This window comes from Micropterus salmoides, unplaced genomic scaffold (genome assembly GCF_014851395.1).
Source record: "Micropterus salmoides isolate LMB-PRFRI ecotype aquatic unplaced genomic scaffold, ASM1485139v1 Ms_hic_scaffold_16, whole genome shotgun sequence".
In the NCBI taxonomy this organism is placed as follows: Eukaryota; Metazoa; Chordata; class Actinopteri; order Centrarchiformes; family Centrarchidae; genus Micropterus; species Micropterus salmoides.
The window spans coordinates 12,833,886-12,850,727 of record NW_024040707.1 but is presented as its reverse complement, the minus strand read 5'-3'; the positions used below and the strand labels follow the sequence as shown (position 1 = coordinate 12,850,727).

The window sequence follows — 16,842 nt, the reverse complement described above, 5'->3', positions numbered from 1 at the left end:
GGATGCAGCCAATCGGCGCATGCGTCTCACGAACGAGCGTAGCTGGGCAAAGATGGCGGCGGGCTCCGATTTGCTGGATGATGTTTTCTTCAACACAGAGGTGGACGAAAAAGTAGTTAGTGATCTAGTCGGATCTCTGGAGTCTGAGCTAACAGAAGCAGGTCGTGTCAACACAACGGCCAGGGTCCAGTCTGCAGCAAATCATACTGGCAACTTAGCTGAAGGTAGTAATTCCAATGTTCAGGGCAGCAAAATTGGACTTTCACAACAAGAGCTTGCTAAAGCAGGTAAGATAGCTGCCCACTTCGGTTAGCTAACATTAGCTTATTTTGGTCACGTTGTTCAAATTATTATAGCTAACTTGGCTTCACTTGTGTGTTTTCCGAAACTAATGCGAATCGGAGAGTTGTTCGACACCCCCCCTTGTTTTCATGTGTTTCCGCTGCTTCAGGGACAGGAGTGCAAGGAGGTGTCATTAACAGTACGGGGTCCCACGGTTCAAGCATGGATGGAGCAGCCGGGACCACATCGGCGGCGGGACCGAGCTTGACAGCCGCTCAGAGTCAGTCCAAGCCGGGGACAGTTAGCGGAGTCGTTACGATAGTATCAGATGCAACATCTGGTGTCGGAAAACCTGGGACTACTGGTGTTCAAACTTTGAATGGAAGTGCCGTGGTGATGAACTGTCACATCCCCGGAGTTGTGTCTGCTGACGGCAGCAACAACTCACAGCCCGCCGTCACGCATGTCAACAACGGACCTGTTTCTGTGAGCAAAGCAGGCGCAGCGGTTTCGTCTGCAGCCCCGTGTACTATCATTAGAACTTCTTCGGCTGTGATTTCGTCTCAGCCCTCTGTGAAAACTGTTCCCACAGTCACGCTTGTGAGGCCACCTATGCAAAGTCCCACTAACGCCTCACAAAGCAACTTAACGGCAGTTTTAACATCACCCGCCGTCAGTGTTAGCAGCACGGCGGACTCTCATGTCAACAAATTCGACTCCACAAAAACTATAATTCAGACTAGTGGACACGTCGTGGCTACAACTGTTGCGACAGGGACAACAGCGACCATGAGGAGCCCGACTGTTCTGCAAAACTTGAGGACCTCAGTGCCGTCAGCAATTGCTGCGACTCCTGCAGGTGGAATACGAGCCATTGCTCCACAGGTGTTGGCCCCTCGACTCACTCAGCCTCAACAAAACGCCCCAAATATCCAAAACATTCAGCTCCCTCCAGGTAACTTAGTGTAAAGTTAACTGTTTTGGAAGTTTTCTGCAACAAGTTGGATATGAAAACAGTGAAGTGGCTTTGTCAGACACTGTCAAACACAAATGCACCTTTGTTTTATTTGTACAAGATTCTTAGCTGGTCTTGTGTGAGTAAGCAAGAAATGGTTTGAGACATTGTAGTAAGCAGAGATGACACAGAATCGATTGTCTTTTGAGGCCACAAATAACAGATTAGAGGTGCACAAGGTTCTAACTGCAGACCAGATTAAAAGCCTTGAGGGAAGTCAGCCAAGGTATTCCTCCTATATATCAAAAAAGCATTCTGTTGCAATCTATTGATTCTTACCAGTTTGTCTGACAATAGCAGACTGTTCTCATATCAACAGCTATTTACTGTGTATCTCTAAGTATCTATCCTGTGTGTGTGTGTGTTTTACACAGTTTGCAAAAGCTAACTATAAGACTGTCTCTGACCTCAGATATTTCTCCCAAGGTTTGCATTGACATTATTTTAAATTAACCCTCAGTGGCAATTATTAAAGGGATAATTTCCAATTTTCGTTGGCATAAGTCAGTAGGAGTTGTTCAGATATATCAATACATGGGTATGAGCTCTGGTTGGGAGTCCTGTGTTTAGAGCTATCCCAGCCAGAGAGCATCTGGTCAGACCAAAATAAACTACAACAAAAAGAGCATTTTCTTACAACTCAGCACAATTTTGTTTTGCTTTTGCTGCTTAATTCTTCGGCCTCTCTTTGTCATAGTCACCAGTTTGATGGAGAATAGGCAGGCTATAACACCAGGCTCCTGTGCATAGTAATACACTTGCCCACAATAAAGGATCAGGGGAAATAATTTATTTATTTTACTTTGTTGTTGTTTGTGTTGTGGTTTGAAATGTTTTTGATTTATGGCCCCATGTCTGTTGCTCATTTTTGTTGTTGACGGGTTGCTGAGTGGCTAGATATCTCTGAAAATAGACTGCCCAGCTGAGGTAATATCCATGCATCGATAGACATACATATGAGTAGTTAATCCACCCTCATGGCACAAACTATATGCATACATAGAATATACTGGTGACAGAAAGGCCCTGGCTTTTGACATGTTAACCCCGCTGACATTTGCCTCTTGTAGGCATGGTTTTGGTTCGCAGTGAGAGTGGGCAGCTGCTGATGATTCACCAGCAGACCTTGGCTCAGATGCAGGCCCAGTCACAGTCCCAGAGCGCCATGACACCACGACCTGCAGCCCCTACCGGCACTCCACCTGTCCAGATTACTTCTCTACAGGTACAAGTCACAGAAATCATGACTCATGCGTGTTAGGTGGTGACGCATAGATCTGATATACTGGATCAGTGTTTATGTGGAAAATGACCTTATTAAACAGATCAAGTAATAGCCTGATCTCATTGGTGCACTTTAAATACTGTTTCCTATTCACTGTTATATTTATATTATAACAGCACACTTGGGTAAACTCCTTTAGAACAATATTATTAAAATTAACACAAGCTTTAAAATAATGTTGGTTTATAAACATACATTACTTCACGTATAGTTAAGAAGTGAGGTGCAGTTACAACCTCATATTACATTGCACCCAGAAAGATGATCCCAATCAGTTCCACACTGGGTATACAGAAAAAGAACTGAAAAAGAAAAACTTGATACTCGATATCGGTAGTAGATAGTAGTACGTAGTAGAAGTTCTACAATGCAGCCTGATTTAATTACATTTTGGTTACTGGTTTCATATGCACACTCTGCTTGCATGGTTAATGACCTATTCTCAGAGTAGACTGATTTAATTTAGCTTGTGTGGAGTTTCTGTGTGGAACTTCAAAATGAGTAAAGAAAATAAAAGAAACAGGGACTCTTTAGTGAAATATCCCCTCCCCCTTATATCCCCGACCGTTCTGCAGGCTCCAGGAGCGTCACTGTTGGCTCGTCCGGTTACCCCCACCACCATTATTAAACAAGGTTCAACAGTCCAGACCACTGTGACGGCCACCACCACACTGCAGAGGCCCCCTGTGCTGCAGGTAAATGTCCCTTTTTGGTGTTTAATTCCATGAGCAGGTTGTAAAGTTACCCAGCACCATATGCCATTAAAGGTTGTCAGGTCATTCATCACAAAGAATGGTTAACTGATTTGGAAGACTCCATTCCATGACAGGAAATCTGGTTTGTGCAGACACTGAACACTGTAACTATTCAGCAAATTAAAGCAAATTAGAGCTGCAACGATTAGTCGATCAGTCGATTAGTTGATCAAAAAAAAAATTATCGACAAAGATTTTGATAATCGATTAATAATTTCAGCCATTTTTTAAAGCAAAATGTGAAACATTTTCTGGTTTCATCTTTTTAAATATGAGGAATTGCTGCTATTCTTTGTTATTTATAAAAGTTAGTTTTGGGCTGTTGGTTGGACAAAAAAGGCGATTTGAAGACATCATTTGGCTCTATAATCGATTAATAATCGGCAGATTAGTAAATAATGAAAATAATCGTTAGCTGCAGCCCTAAAGCAAACCCTTTTCTCTGTGTGAAACACGCTGTTGATTGGCTACATTGTTGAGAGCAATCCATTTGGGCTTCAGTTCAGCCGCAAACATAAAAAAACGTTTTCACAGTGTCAGAATATGTTTTTTTTCCCCTACCAGCAGTATGGCAGGCAGATAAAACTTCTCCTGTGCAGAGAGACCGATGACACTAATGGCATCAACATCAAAAATGACCCCCTGCTCTCTCTTGCTCGCATCACTCTTGACATAAAGTGCGGCCTTCATGACCTTGTCAAAACCCAACCAGTCAAGGTGTTCCCCTTTTTCCAAAGTCCATTTTTTTAACTACTACTACCACCACTAAGCTCACACAGCTAACCTCCAATTTTTGCTTCAGTCATTGTGGTCTGGCGTCGCTCAAAAGACATTTGCTGTGGCTGGGATTCCCAACAATATGCACATTGTCCACCTGCTGGGAACAGCTCTTCAGCTCTCCTAAATCCTGGAGAAGTAGGAGTCTTAGAGTGAGAGTGTTAATGTAAGGCTTTTAGTTCTGCCTGAAGTAGGGCTAAATGCACCTCTCTTGGACTAGTTAGGATTGATTTCCTACTCTGATATGCTTGATTAAAAAAAGGTCCCCCAACCCATTTCATAAGTTGTATGGCCATCTTGTTCAGCCTAATAACGAGGTTTTGCATTAAGGCCAGCACATTTTGTTTTCATTTTTGTGTGTATTCTCTGGGTGGCCTATTTGTTTGCTCACTCTGAAAACCTTGCTGGCTGTGTTAATCTTTCTTGTGAGATTGTTCAGGTTGCCATGGAATTTCTCTTAAAGGTTAATACATTTAATACTCGAAACTTCATTAACAGGTTTTCACTTTCTGGTTGTCTAATACCTAATTTAGAGGTAGAAGAAAGAATAGTTAAGCTCCCATGAGCTCGTTTTTTTATACGTAGCATATAAACATCAATGATTGTTCTGTGATAGCAAACATACAGTACCTAGCACAGGTCGCTCCTGGAAAAATAAAGCCTAGAGAAAACTTTTTTATTATTATGTCCTAGTGAAGTTGAATGTATTTCCACGGAGATCAGATACGTCTAAACTGTTCATCTGACCATGTCATTTTCCTGAGTCAAATGCATGACTTTTCACTGACTTTTATAGAACACCATCATGCTTTGGAGGTACTGCCACCACCCCGGGACAGCCGCTAGGAACGCCCACCACAGCGCAGCCTGGATCTGCAGCCACGGCAGTTACACAGAGGGTGGGGCCACTTGGGGCCACTGGAACCCCTGTCACTCCAACAGCTATCAGTGCTGTAAGAGAGAAGTACTAACCTTGAATGATTTTGTCTTTGTAATCTTTCAAAGCTAACTTTACAGATGACTCATTTTATACCAGTATGTTTGTGCTCTGCTTCACATTTAAACTAAAAGTCTGATGTCTGTATTTAGAAGAAATATTTTTTTTGTGTGTTTGTGCTTGCAGGAGACGCTGGAGATTGTGAAAAAGTGTAGAAACTTTCTGTCGACTCTGATCAAGCTGGCATCCAGTGGAAAGCAGTCCTCCGAGTCTATAGCCAATGTGAAGGAGCTGGTCAAGAACCTGCTGGTAAATTTCTCGCCTCTTCGTGTTTTTTTTCCATCATCTTCTCCTCCTCTGTCTCTCCCCATATACAGGTGCATCTCATAATATTAGAATATCATGGAAAAGTTAGTTTGTTTCCTTAATTTTATTCAAAAACTGAAACTTCCATATATTCTAGATTCATTACACATAAAGTGAAATATTTCAGTTCTTTTTTGTTTTAATCTAGATGATAACAACTTACAGCTCATGGAAATCAAAAATCCATATCTCAAAATATTACAAGAATACACTAATGAATGCACAAATTACTTAATCAATGCGGCGTGACAAGGAGACAGTCAGCCTGTGGCATGGCTGAGGTGTTATGGAAGCCCAGGTTGCTTTGATAGTGGCCTTCAGCTCGTCTGTATTGTTGGGTCTGGTGTCTCTCGTTTTCTTCTTGACAATACCCCATAGATTCTTTATGGGGTTCAGGTCAGGTGAGCTGGCTGGCTGGCACAGTAACACCATGGTCAGCAAACCAGTTACTAGTCATTTTGGCACTGTGAGCAGGTGCCATGTCCTGCTGGAAAAAGAAATCAGCATCTCCATATAGCTTTCAGCAGATGGAAGCTTGAAGTAATGTGAAATCTCCACAGCTGCATTGACTCTGGACTTGATAAAACACAGTGTACCAACACCAGCAGATGACTTGGCACCCCAAATCAGCACTACCTGTAGAAAGTTCACACTCGACATATACAACTTGTATTCTGTGCCTCTGTACTCATCCTCCAGACTCTGGGACCTGGACTTCCTAATGAAATGCAAAATTTACTTTCCTCTGAAAAGAGTACCTTCGACCACTGTGCAATTGTCCAGTTCTTTTTCTCTTTAGCCCAGGTAAGTCGATTCTGATACCATGTCTGGTTCAGAAGTGGCTTACCACTAGCAATGCAACACTGAATAATAATAATAATAATAATAAATTGAATTTGTATAGCGCTTTTCACGAACTCAAAGTCGCTTTACAGAGCAGATAAAGACGAAACATGACAAAAAATAAATAAAAATAAAATAAAATAAAATAAATAAATAAATAAAATAAACAGCTAGGGATAGGCAGAGGAGAAGAGATGGGTCTTAAGGCGGGACTGGAAAATGGTGAGGGACTCAGAGGTGCGGATCTCATGGGGGAGGGAGTTCCAGTGCCTGGGAGCTGCCCTGGAAAAGGCTCTTTCCCCAAGACTGCTGAGCTTGGACTTGGGGACGTAGAGGAGACCGGCTGAGGTGGATCTCAGGGACCCGCGAAGGTTGGTAGGGGGAGAGGAGGACAGTGAGGTATGAAGGGGCCAGGTGGTGAATGGCTTTGTAGGTGAGGACCAGGATTTTGTATGTGATCCGGTGAGAAATGGGAAGCCAGTGTAGTTGTTTTAGGACAGGAGTGATGTGGTGCCAGGATTTGGAGCAGGTGATGACACTTGTAGATCATTTCCTTGACTTGTCTGTGCATGGTGGCTCTTGATACATTGACTCCAGCCTCAGTCCACTTCTTGGGAAGCTCCCCCAAATTCTTGAAACGGCTTTGCTTGACCATCCTCTCATAGCTGCGGTCATCCCTGTTGCTTGTGCACATTTTCCTACCACACTCTAACCTTCCAGTCCATATTCCATGAATATGCGTTGATCCAGCACTCTAACAGCCAGCCCTTTCAGCAGTGACCTGTGGCATCCCTTCTTTTGGAGGGTGTCAAGTGTCAACTGTCAAGTCAGAAGTCTTCCCCGTGATTGTGGTTGTGTGTACTGAATCATATGAGAGCTTAAAGGCTCTTCTCAGGTCGACATTTCTGTATCATACATTCTTTATTATAATATCCTAATATTATCCTATATATTTTTGATTTCCATGAACTGTAATCCATTATCATCAAGAATAAAACAAAAAAGGCCTGAAATATTTCACTTGATGTGTAACAAATCTAAAATGTGTGAAAATTTTCACTTTTTGAATAAAATTCTGGAATAAGTCAACTTTTCCACGATATTCTAATTTTATGAGATACACTTATATGTGTTAAACTTACTGTCTCAACCTTTATACGTTTCTTGTCATTCTTTCAGTTTGTTTTCTGAACTCCATCCTCTGTTTTTTTATTGTACAACAGGAAGGGAAGATTGAGCCGGAAGATTTCACCAGTAGGTTATACCGGGAGCTCAACTCCTCACCACAGCCATACCTTGTGCCTTTCCTGAAGGTGAGATCAGTGACACAAAGAAATAATGGTCGATGCTGCATGTTTCAGACCTAGTTTGACACGTCCCAGACGTGGATTCCATCCCTCCATTCACCATGTAGCGATAGACAAGGGCAAAAACTTCAACGATAATCTGCACCAGAAGTTGCAGAACCAGGTTTTGTTTAAACACAATCAGGGAATTAACCAGTGACAGCAGTGTTGTCCTCTATACAAATAGGCATTCTGTGTTCTTCCCAAATGAGTTTACAAACATAGATGTTTTGGAAACGTTTTTTCCATTCCCATCCCTGTTGTCAAGGCTGTCAGTAGACGCAGACATCACTTACAGCTTTGAAATCGGTAGGGAAAGACAAAACTGTGAGAATCACAGATCCTGATTTTGAAAGCTGAAATCAATTTGATTCAATTTGATCAATTCTGCATTTTGCTGTGTCGTTATCTTTTTTATGTGAAGCTACGACAAACCTTTGAGCGTTTGCTGTTGTCCGCCACCGTCCAGGAATGTAAAAAGAAGTACTCTAATCTCACATGCTTTGTTGACGTACTGTGTAAAAAATTACGTGACGTCAGGTCCGTGTAGCAGGGCCTGGCAGATAAGTCCAATGCTACACTTCGATTGAGTTTTGATTTATAATCTAAATTGTGGCATACAACCCCTAAAATTACAAAATGTTCTGGATTCTGCCTCACTTGATCCTTTTCGTCACCTGGCACAAGTCTTTCACAGCTCAAGGAGGAATTAATAAAGGTGCTCAGTGTTGTATTTCCCAATCAGGAAATGTTATCCACAACTTAGTCTGCATTGACTCCTGTTGTGCTGACTCTGCAAAGAGTTTTGAGAAAGTGAACTCAGAATTGAGAAATGCATGTTACATGTTGTACAAAAACAGAAATTGCTTAATAACATAATTGTGTACATATAAACTGCAGGTAAAGACAGTGCAGAGAGTGTACTAGAAATAGAGCAATTTACTTGTACAGTGATGTTTGAGTACATTTATTATCAGGTCTTTTCTTTCTGTGAAAGAACTAGCTTTTCTGTCTTTTTTGATTAGCACATCATTAAATCCGTTTAACTATAATCCAAAATAAATCTAAAAACATATTCATCAGTGCCCTATTTTTGTCAGTAGGAAATGCTGCTAAGTAGTTGTCATGTTATCCCAATGAGATGTGCAGTAGTTGGAAATGTAAAAAAATAAGAAGGCTCTTCGAATTTCTCATTAGGTGTACATCGTAAACTAAATTCTCTGCACTTATTTTAGTTTCCAGTACAGCATATGTTAGAAATGGCACCGTACTTCCCTAAGTGCTGCTACTTTGACTTGACAATAACCAAATCTATTCTTTGTGGAAAGAAGTCAGTGATTTTATCAAACTGAATATATGTTCAATCTTTCTGTCTTCTGCCTGCAGAGAAGTCTCCCAGCATTGCGACAGCTGACCCCGGACCCAGAGGCCTTCATCCAGCAGAGCCTGCTGCCTCAGCCCAGCACTCAGCCTGCTTCCTCAGCCTCCACGGCCCTCACCGCTGTGGTGCTGCGACCTCCTCTCTCCACCGCCGCCACTACAGCCACCAGCACTGCAACGCCTAAAACCACAGTCATCAGCCTCACTCACACACCTCACAGTAAACCTGGACTGGTAATTTTGCTGCTAGTGGGAATTATTACCTGAATCTGAAATCATTGGCATGCACATTGAACTTGCAAACTTGCGTGTAAGAGTTTGTACTTCTATTCGTGTCTGTGCTTTTATTCTGTATTTCATTCTTTGTCTGCAAATGTGCACAGATAGTGCCCCAGCAACAAGGGACGATGGTGAGGCCACAGGTGACGCTGGCTCAGTCTCCCATGGTAACACTCAGAGGACAATCTCATAGCCGCATCATTGTGGGTCAGCTACAGACAGGTGTGTGTTCAACAGTCAACTACATGTCTTTTATTTCTTCCATACAGTTAATGCAGTTAATTGTTTTTCAGTAGATCTGTAGGCTCAGGCAAATGCTTTGAATGTTGTATTTGTGTCCAGTGGGCATCTTCAGACAGACTGGGATGCTAAACAAATGCACTGAAGAAGGTACCGCAGAAATACATTAGTTCCTTCTGAGTCTGTCTGTATTTGGTCTTTCAACCATTTACTATGTAGAGTAATGAAGTGCTGCCACCTTGTGGGTCATGTTCATAATTGCAGGACACTACCCTTATACAAAGGTGCACAATTTGTCAATAGTGCATTTTTTAAATCTGAATTTGCTTCTGTCCTCGTATGTCTCTATTAATTCCAGCAGTGAAGCAAACGTTGGTTCCAGGGGCCAAAGGAGTACAAGTAGTCAGTCAAGCCCCTCTCACACCTGCTCAGAAGAACAAGCTGAAGGAAGCAGGAGGGGGAACCTTCAGGTTTGTGACACATTCAGATCAATTATCAGTGTCTATTAAACACTGGTTTCCAAATAGTTGGCATGCTAGGAGTTTTAGAGTTCCCTAGTTTCAATATTTTACATACAACACCATGGAGAATGTACCGAAGTGTTTGTGTTAGAATATTTGATGTTGGAATGATGTCAACGGCTAGCAAAGACATGCATATTTACTTTTAAACTTACTTACTTTTTTCTGCATTTACCACCATAGATTTTAAAAGTTATTTGCCTGTATTGCAGACCTGAAACGAGTAGTTGATCGACAGAAAATTAATTGGCAAGTATATTGATAATCTGTAAATTATTTTAGTAGTTTTTAAAGTAAGAATTCCAAATATTGACCACGTCCTGTTTATAAATTGTGAGGATTTGCTGCTTGTTTAATTTTATATGAAGGTAAACTGAATATCTTTATTTTACTTTTTCAACTATTTTCTGACCTTTTTATTGACCAAACTATCAATTGATTAATCAACAAAATAATTGTCAGATTGGTCAATAATGAAATTTAAAACATTTGTACTCTTATTACACACTTACACACTATATACAGGTTATTATGTCATCCTGCTCATCTGTATATGTGTGGAATAATTTATGTGAACAACATATCAACAGCAATAAATAATAGAAAACTACAAACTAAAAGAGGTCATAATATACTTTTTGCCTTCATTGTATTATATATCTTTTTGTGCTTGTAATAGTTTTGCAAAGTGAAAAAGACCAAAGTCCACCCCAAAGGGAGTTACCATCTCCCACAGAAAACACCTGAAAACAGCTTGATTGTAGTGCAGCTTTCACTTAAGTAACCTATCTGCGTCACTAACACCACACCTGTAACACCTGTCATAATGCTCGCCAAACATCTAGTCAGGCATGCCCTCAAAAACTCTTTTGGAGAAACACTAAAGAGCTGCAGCACACACAGTGACAAGAAGTCCACCCACTGCCTCCCCTCACCCCCACTCACCCTACCAAACATTAGGCAGTCAATGGACATAAAGTTGTTACTGTGATGTAGAAACAGTGTACAGTTAAAATGTTATGTATGAAAGCTCAATCTGTTACAAAGTAATAACTTACCACTCAGTAACAGTAATTACGGCTCTTCGAAGGGTGCAGGATGACGTGGCTTCGTTCAAAAGAAAGGCTCATCGTTCTTTTGGGGTTATGTTATACAGGGTTACTCCACTGTGTGCGCGACCCACGTCTTCTAACGTAATATCAGATAACGTCTCGCTCTCTGTGTTTCTCTGCCAAATATACTTTCGCGGCCATTAATATACCTGGGCGGTCCACCCAAATTATTTTGGCCTTCCAAGTATTAGAGATTCCCAGCTTTGTATCTTCTTCAATCACAGTGAAGAACTTCCATGCTGATGAGATGTTGTAGTGTGTCCGTGTCTGTGACAATAGCCGGTTACTGTCTGTGCTGCTGTGCATATGACATGAAAACATCGAGCAATAAGTTTTAACTTTGACATCCCACCAATACAATTTGGACGGATGGATGTGTGGACTAGGTTGAGCAGGACTAAATTACTTGTATTGTCAGACCTAACGTCAGTGATCTGCACTGCAACGGTGACGCCATTTCCCTCTGCTTTGTCAGTGAATTTATTTCTTTGAATTTACCCTCTGTATGAAATGCGTTATGTAAATAAAGTTTCTTTGCCTTGAATGCAATTCATGTAACACCTAATATTCAGTGATCCAGGGAAAGTTCAAATCAAGGGCAATTCAACTGAACAGTTGTTGGCATTGTCACATGAGGCCAAATGTGAGTGTATGTTCACTCTCCTGGGAAGAGATGAAAAGGACAGCACATGGATAAGTGGTGTCTTAGTCTTCCTCACCTGTTCAGAGATGGTCTCTCTATTATGGTGTAAATGACCTCCTTCTCTCCTCTTTTGAACCATCTGTCCAAAATATTTACATAGCTGTCATCGAAAGAGTGTCCCTTGTCCTTCAAATGTAGGTAAACTGCTGAGTCTTGACCTGAGGAGTGGGCCCTTCTGTGTTGAGCCATGCGTTTGTGTAATGGGTTTTGTAATTGGTTTCCCCAAAATATAGGTCTGTGCATTCCTCACTGCATTGGACACCATACACTAGATTGCTTTTTGTGCTTGGGTGTGCACTGCAGTCTTTTGTGTGGACCAGTATCTGTCTTAGTTTCTCTGATACTCCAGACACATGTAGAATCACAATGTTGTTGCGTTTATTCTTCTTTTCCTTATCACCCATGTTGTTGGTGTTCTTCCTGGATCTTGTGGCTGTTTTCACAAAGGTCCAGTTTGGGTTTCCACAAGCTTTAAGAGCTTCCTTCAGGTGTTTATGCTCCTTCTCTTGGGCTTGGGCACTTGTTGGTATGTTGCATGCTCGATGGTGCAGGGTTCTGATTACCCCTGGCTTATTCTCCGGAGGGTGGTGAGAATCAAAGAGTAAATATTGGTCTGTGTGTATGGGTTTCCTCCTTTTTGTCGTGGACATTTTGCTATTTTACGAACTTACGAACGAGATGGGGAAGAAGAGGTTTAATTATGCATTGTTAGAAATGCTACATATAAAAGCCTTACAAATGGCTGCACTGATTGTTTCATAAGAGTAGGTGTTTGGCCAGACTCAGTAATTAGGGTGCATGATGAATAATCTTACTATTTACATTTTTCTAGTTTTCCAGTTGAAGGAGATTACAGCAGCTAAATGAAACCCTTGAGATGATTTTGTATACATATACTTAAACGAAAAAGAGATCTCAGTTTCACAGGCAAAAAGGTGTAAATTGTGTAGCTTGTCATCAGTTTTTTTTTTTCTTTCAGGGATGATGATGACATCAATGATGTGGCCTCCATGGCAGGAGTCAACTTGTCAGAGGAGAGCGCCCGTATCTTAGCAACCAACTCTGAGCTTGTTGGCGCAGTGACTCGCTCCTGTAAGGATGAGACCTTCGTCTCCACCTCTTTGCTCACCCGGAGAGCTCTGGAGATTGGTGAGATACATGCACAGAGAAAATGTACAGCACGCTCCTGCTTTTAAAGCGGACACGGTCTCACTCTGTCTAAACCTTTATCCACACTCCTCTTGTTGTGACAGGTAAGAAGTTTGGTGTCAGCGAGTTGGGCACAGACGTGATCAATTACATTTCCCACGCTACACAGCAGCGACTACAAAACCTGCTGGAAAAGGTGTCACAAGTGGCGCAGCAGAAGAACATAACATTCAAGGTGATAATTAATTCCATTCATTTGAGAGCTAGTGAGACCTGTTGCCATTTACTCCATTTTTATTCCTCCTGTTTGACCTTCCTGTCCTTCCTTGCTTCATTCATCCTTCAGGAGGAAGAGCGGTATGAGCAGGTCAGCGATGTGCGAGCCCAGCTTAAGTTCTTCGAGCAGCTGGATCAGATGGAAAAGCAAAGGAAGGAAGAGCAGGAGAGAGAGATTCTCTTGAAGGCTGCCAAGGTAACAATGTATAAACAAGGACACATAGTGTCAGTGACAGGAAGAATCATAATTGCATAGACACATTGCATACATTTCCCCTATTGCTAACAGTCACAGGAGAACAGAAGCTATGAGTGTGTGAATGAATAAAACAATTGAATAAATTTAACATATTCCTCTTGAAATATTAAAACTTCCTCTACCTCACTGCAGTCTCGGTCACGGCAAGAGGACCCTGAGCAGCTCAGACTTAAACAGAAGGCCAAAGAGGTAAGTATACGCTAAGATAAGTGAGTGTATTATTGTGTGGCATTATGATTAGTTTTTCTCTGAGACTAATCTGCGTGTTATTGCTTGTATTTCAGATGCAGCAGCAGGAGCTGGCTCAGATCAGGCAGAGAGAGGCCAATCTAACGGCGCTGGCAGCAATCGGCCCGAGGAAAAAACGGAAAATGGATTCTCCTGTCCGGGGGACCAGTGCAGAGGTGAGGGACATGGAACCATTTGGAACCATAGAAGGGTTGTGCTTATTTTGAATTATTTCAAATGTGCAAAGAAAATTGCCAATCAAAGACTAAATGTCTTTCTTGTGTTTGCTCCGTTTTACGCTCCAGGGCTCAGGGCCAGGGCCCTCCCAGCCTGGAGGCTCCAGTGGAACAGGCTCCAGACAGTTTATGCGACAGCGCATCACCAGAGTCAACCTCAGGGACCTGCTCTTCTGCCTGGAGAATGAAAGAGGGACCAGTCATTCACACCTGCTCTATAAAGGCTTCCTCAAATAGCACCCGCATTAAAATGACTAGCCTCGCTCAGCGGCAGTAAGGAAGCAGAGTTAACTGTCAGCTCAGACCCTTTCTGCCTGTACTTGCTTTGATCGCACACTGCTGACTGACGTCTGTCTGTGGGAAGAAAATGATCTGGAATGCTTTAGAGACACTGGCTTTTAAAAGCCTCTTCAAGCACAGGCCTTTGTGTATTTTCAGTGCAGAGGTGGAGCAAACATTGGAACTCGGCCCTGATATCAGCGTGCCTCTCAGCTCAGTTTACTCTTTAGAGACCAGTTGCACCCAACCACACTTTTCTCATGCACTGCCTCATGCTGCACACAGGAAAAAAATGTCTTTGACTGAACTGAACACTTCAGAAAAACCTTTTCAGGGTCATTTCACTGGCATTTGTGTTGTAGCAGCAAATCTCTGGTTCCATTTTAGATTAATGTGCAACATTCAGGCACATTATACTGCAGTAATGTTATTTTCTTGACCATTAACGTGAACACTCTGCTTATGTAAGTTCTTAACAGAGATTTTAATTTATCACACATTTATACTATATTTTAGCACAGTATTTAATGCCTGTGGATTGTTTTACAGAGACTAATATTGACTAGTCTTGTCAGTTGCCTTCTTACCAGATTAAGCCATATGGATTAGAATGAGTTGAGCAGCATCAGTAACTTCATCTATCCAACAGTTCTTTCCAGATTTGTAGGATGTGTGCTTTCTTTGTTTGTCTTATGTCTTTGCTCGATTGGGTACAAAAAGTATTTATACGTCATGCGTTGTGCATGATATTGTCACAGGTGTCTGTATTTGAAGTCTTGTCACGTTTTCACTGTAAGAGTTAAAAAGTGAAAATTCCACTTTTTATTCAGAGTCTAGCACATTTACTACATAGACTACACCGACATGCATCTTTTCTAAAGCACACCATATTTGTTATAATTATTTCCCACCAACCCAGCAGTCAGCAGTTTTCATAAATTTTTTGAGTGATGATATGAAATTCAACTTAAAGAACTGAACCTTCTATTACGGTGAACATCCTTTCCAAAGTACTTGTTGTTTGCCACTTAATGGTTTGCACATTGATTTGGTCTGCAGATTATCTGGTTTGTTAAATGTACTGGTGGCAAGCTCATTGTCTGCTGATTTAGAAGATCCAAGAATATGAAACCTTTACATTATGAAAGTAATAATGTGTCTTTGGCTCTGTGTTTCTTGAATAATGTTACCAAGAAGCAGAGCTTTCCATATTAATTCCCTACCTTTCATAAATGTCACCCAAAGAGCTACTGCTACTTTTCAAATAAGATTATCTTAAAATCTTTTTGGAAGGATGTTTACTGTGATGGGTTGCCATCTCAAGCACATTTTTGTCTTTGGTTTTTGTACTTTAGTTAAAAAAAAAAAAAAGGTTCTATTTAGGTGGCTGCCTGATGTTAACTTTAAAAAATCCAAACTAGTATAGTATACTTTGGAAACGAAGTGGTTGTTGGTAATGTGAGGCATCCAGGGTCTGTAACTCGTGCTATAATGAGAAAAACATTTGGGGGACTTTAGAGAAATCAATCCCAACAATGTAATGGATTGCATTCATTTAAGTGGATCTAACATTTGTCAATAAGTTGTATGTCTGCATTTTTATATTTATGAATGATGAAGGTCGTGTTGGTAAACGTGGCCATGAAATGCAGAACGAGGACGGCACTATGACAGATCAGTTTTCTAAAACGAGTCAATCTGGTGAACATACCCACTTTATAACTTTTTATATTTTTAGTGCACATACTAATTTTGATCTTTATACCTTCTGTCATTTTATCAAAGAATGTTTATTGGCAAATTTTACTACTGTACATACTTAGGTTTGCTATTTGTAGATTTATCAGTTGACTTCTAATTTGGCGAGTTTGCCTTATTTTCCACATATATCGATGTGTGTGAAATAAGACAAATACACAATGCTTTCTTGCCAATATCTTGTACATTTTGCACAGCCACTTGTTTATATGTAAATATCTGAATTTTAAAAAGAAAGTTTTTAATTGCTATTTTACAATGGATTGAGAGAGAATGTTCTCTATTAAAACAAAAAACAACAACAACAAACATCTCAATTGCCTTAATTATTTTGGCAGGTCCAGTCTTTCAGGTCTTCATACAGTAGTTCACATTGGAGCCTAAAATACTCAACTCAAGCATTGTCCTGTATTTTCTGTGACCTGTCAGCAGTATTTTTGAGCACAAACTGTCCACAGTGCAGTAGAATTAAGTCAGAAATGTGAGTGTTTGAAAGGGTCTAAATAGAGATGGAACGATATTTCATTAATCAATTTGGATTTAATGCTAAATTGTTTTATCTATTGTTTTAAGGGGAAAGGGTCTGAAAGTAGTGCAACTCAGTTGTAAAGCACATTAAAATATTACATTTATTTAATTATTATTAAATATATTTTGGTATTTCTAATTTACTTTAAGGTGGTATAGCTTACTTGCTGCTAGTGATTTATTTACATAGACATGAGCTCAGTCAGAGACACTACAGTGAGCTGGATTTCAAGATATACAAAGAGCTCTGAGAGCAGAAGCGTACACACTTATTCATTCAAAAACATT

At 40.9% G+C, this 16,842-nt stretch overlaps 1 pseudogene; it reads left to right on the top strand.

Moving 5' to 3' along the window:
* Nucleotides 1-27: 27 nt before the first annotated feature.
* On the top strand, nucleotides 28-16,335 carry LOC119905300 (annotated as a pseudogene).
* The last annotated feature ends 507 nt before the right edge of the window (nucleotides 16,336-16,842 follow it).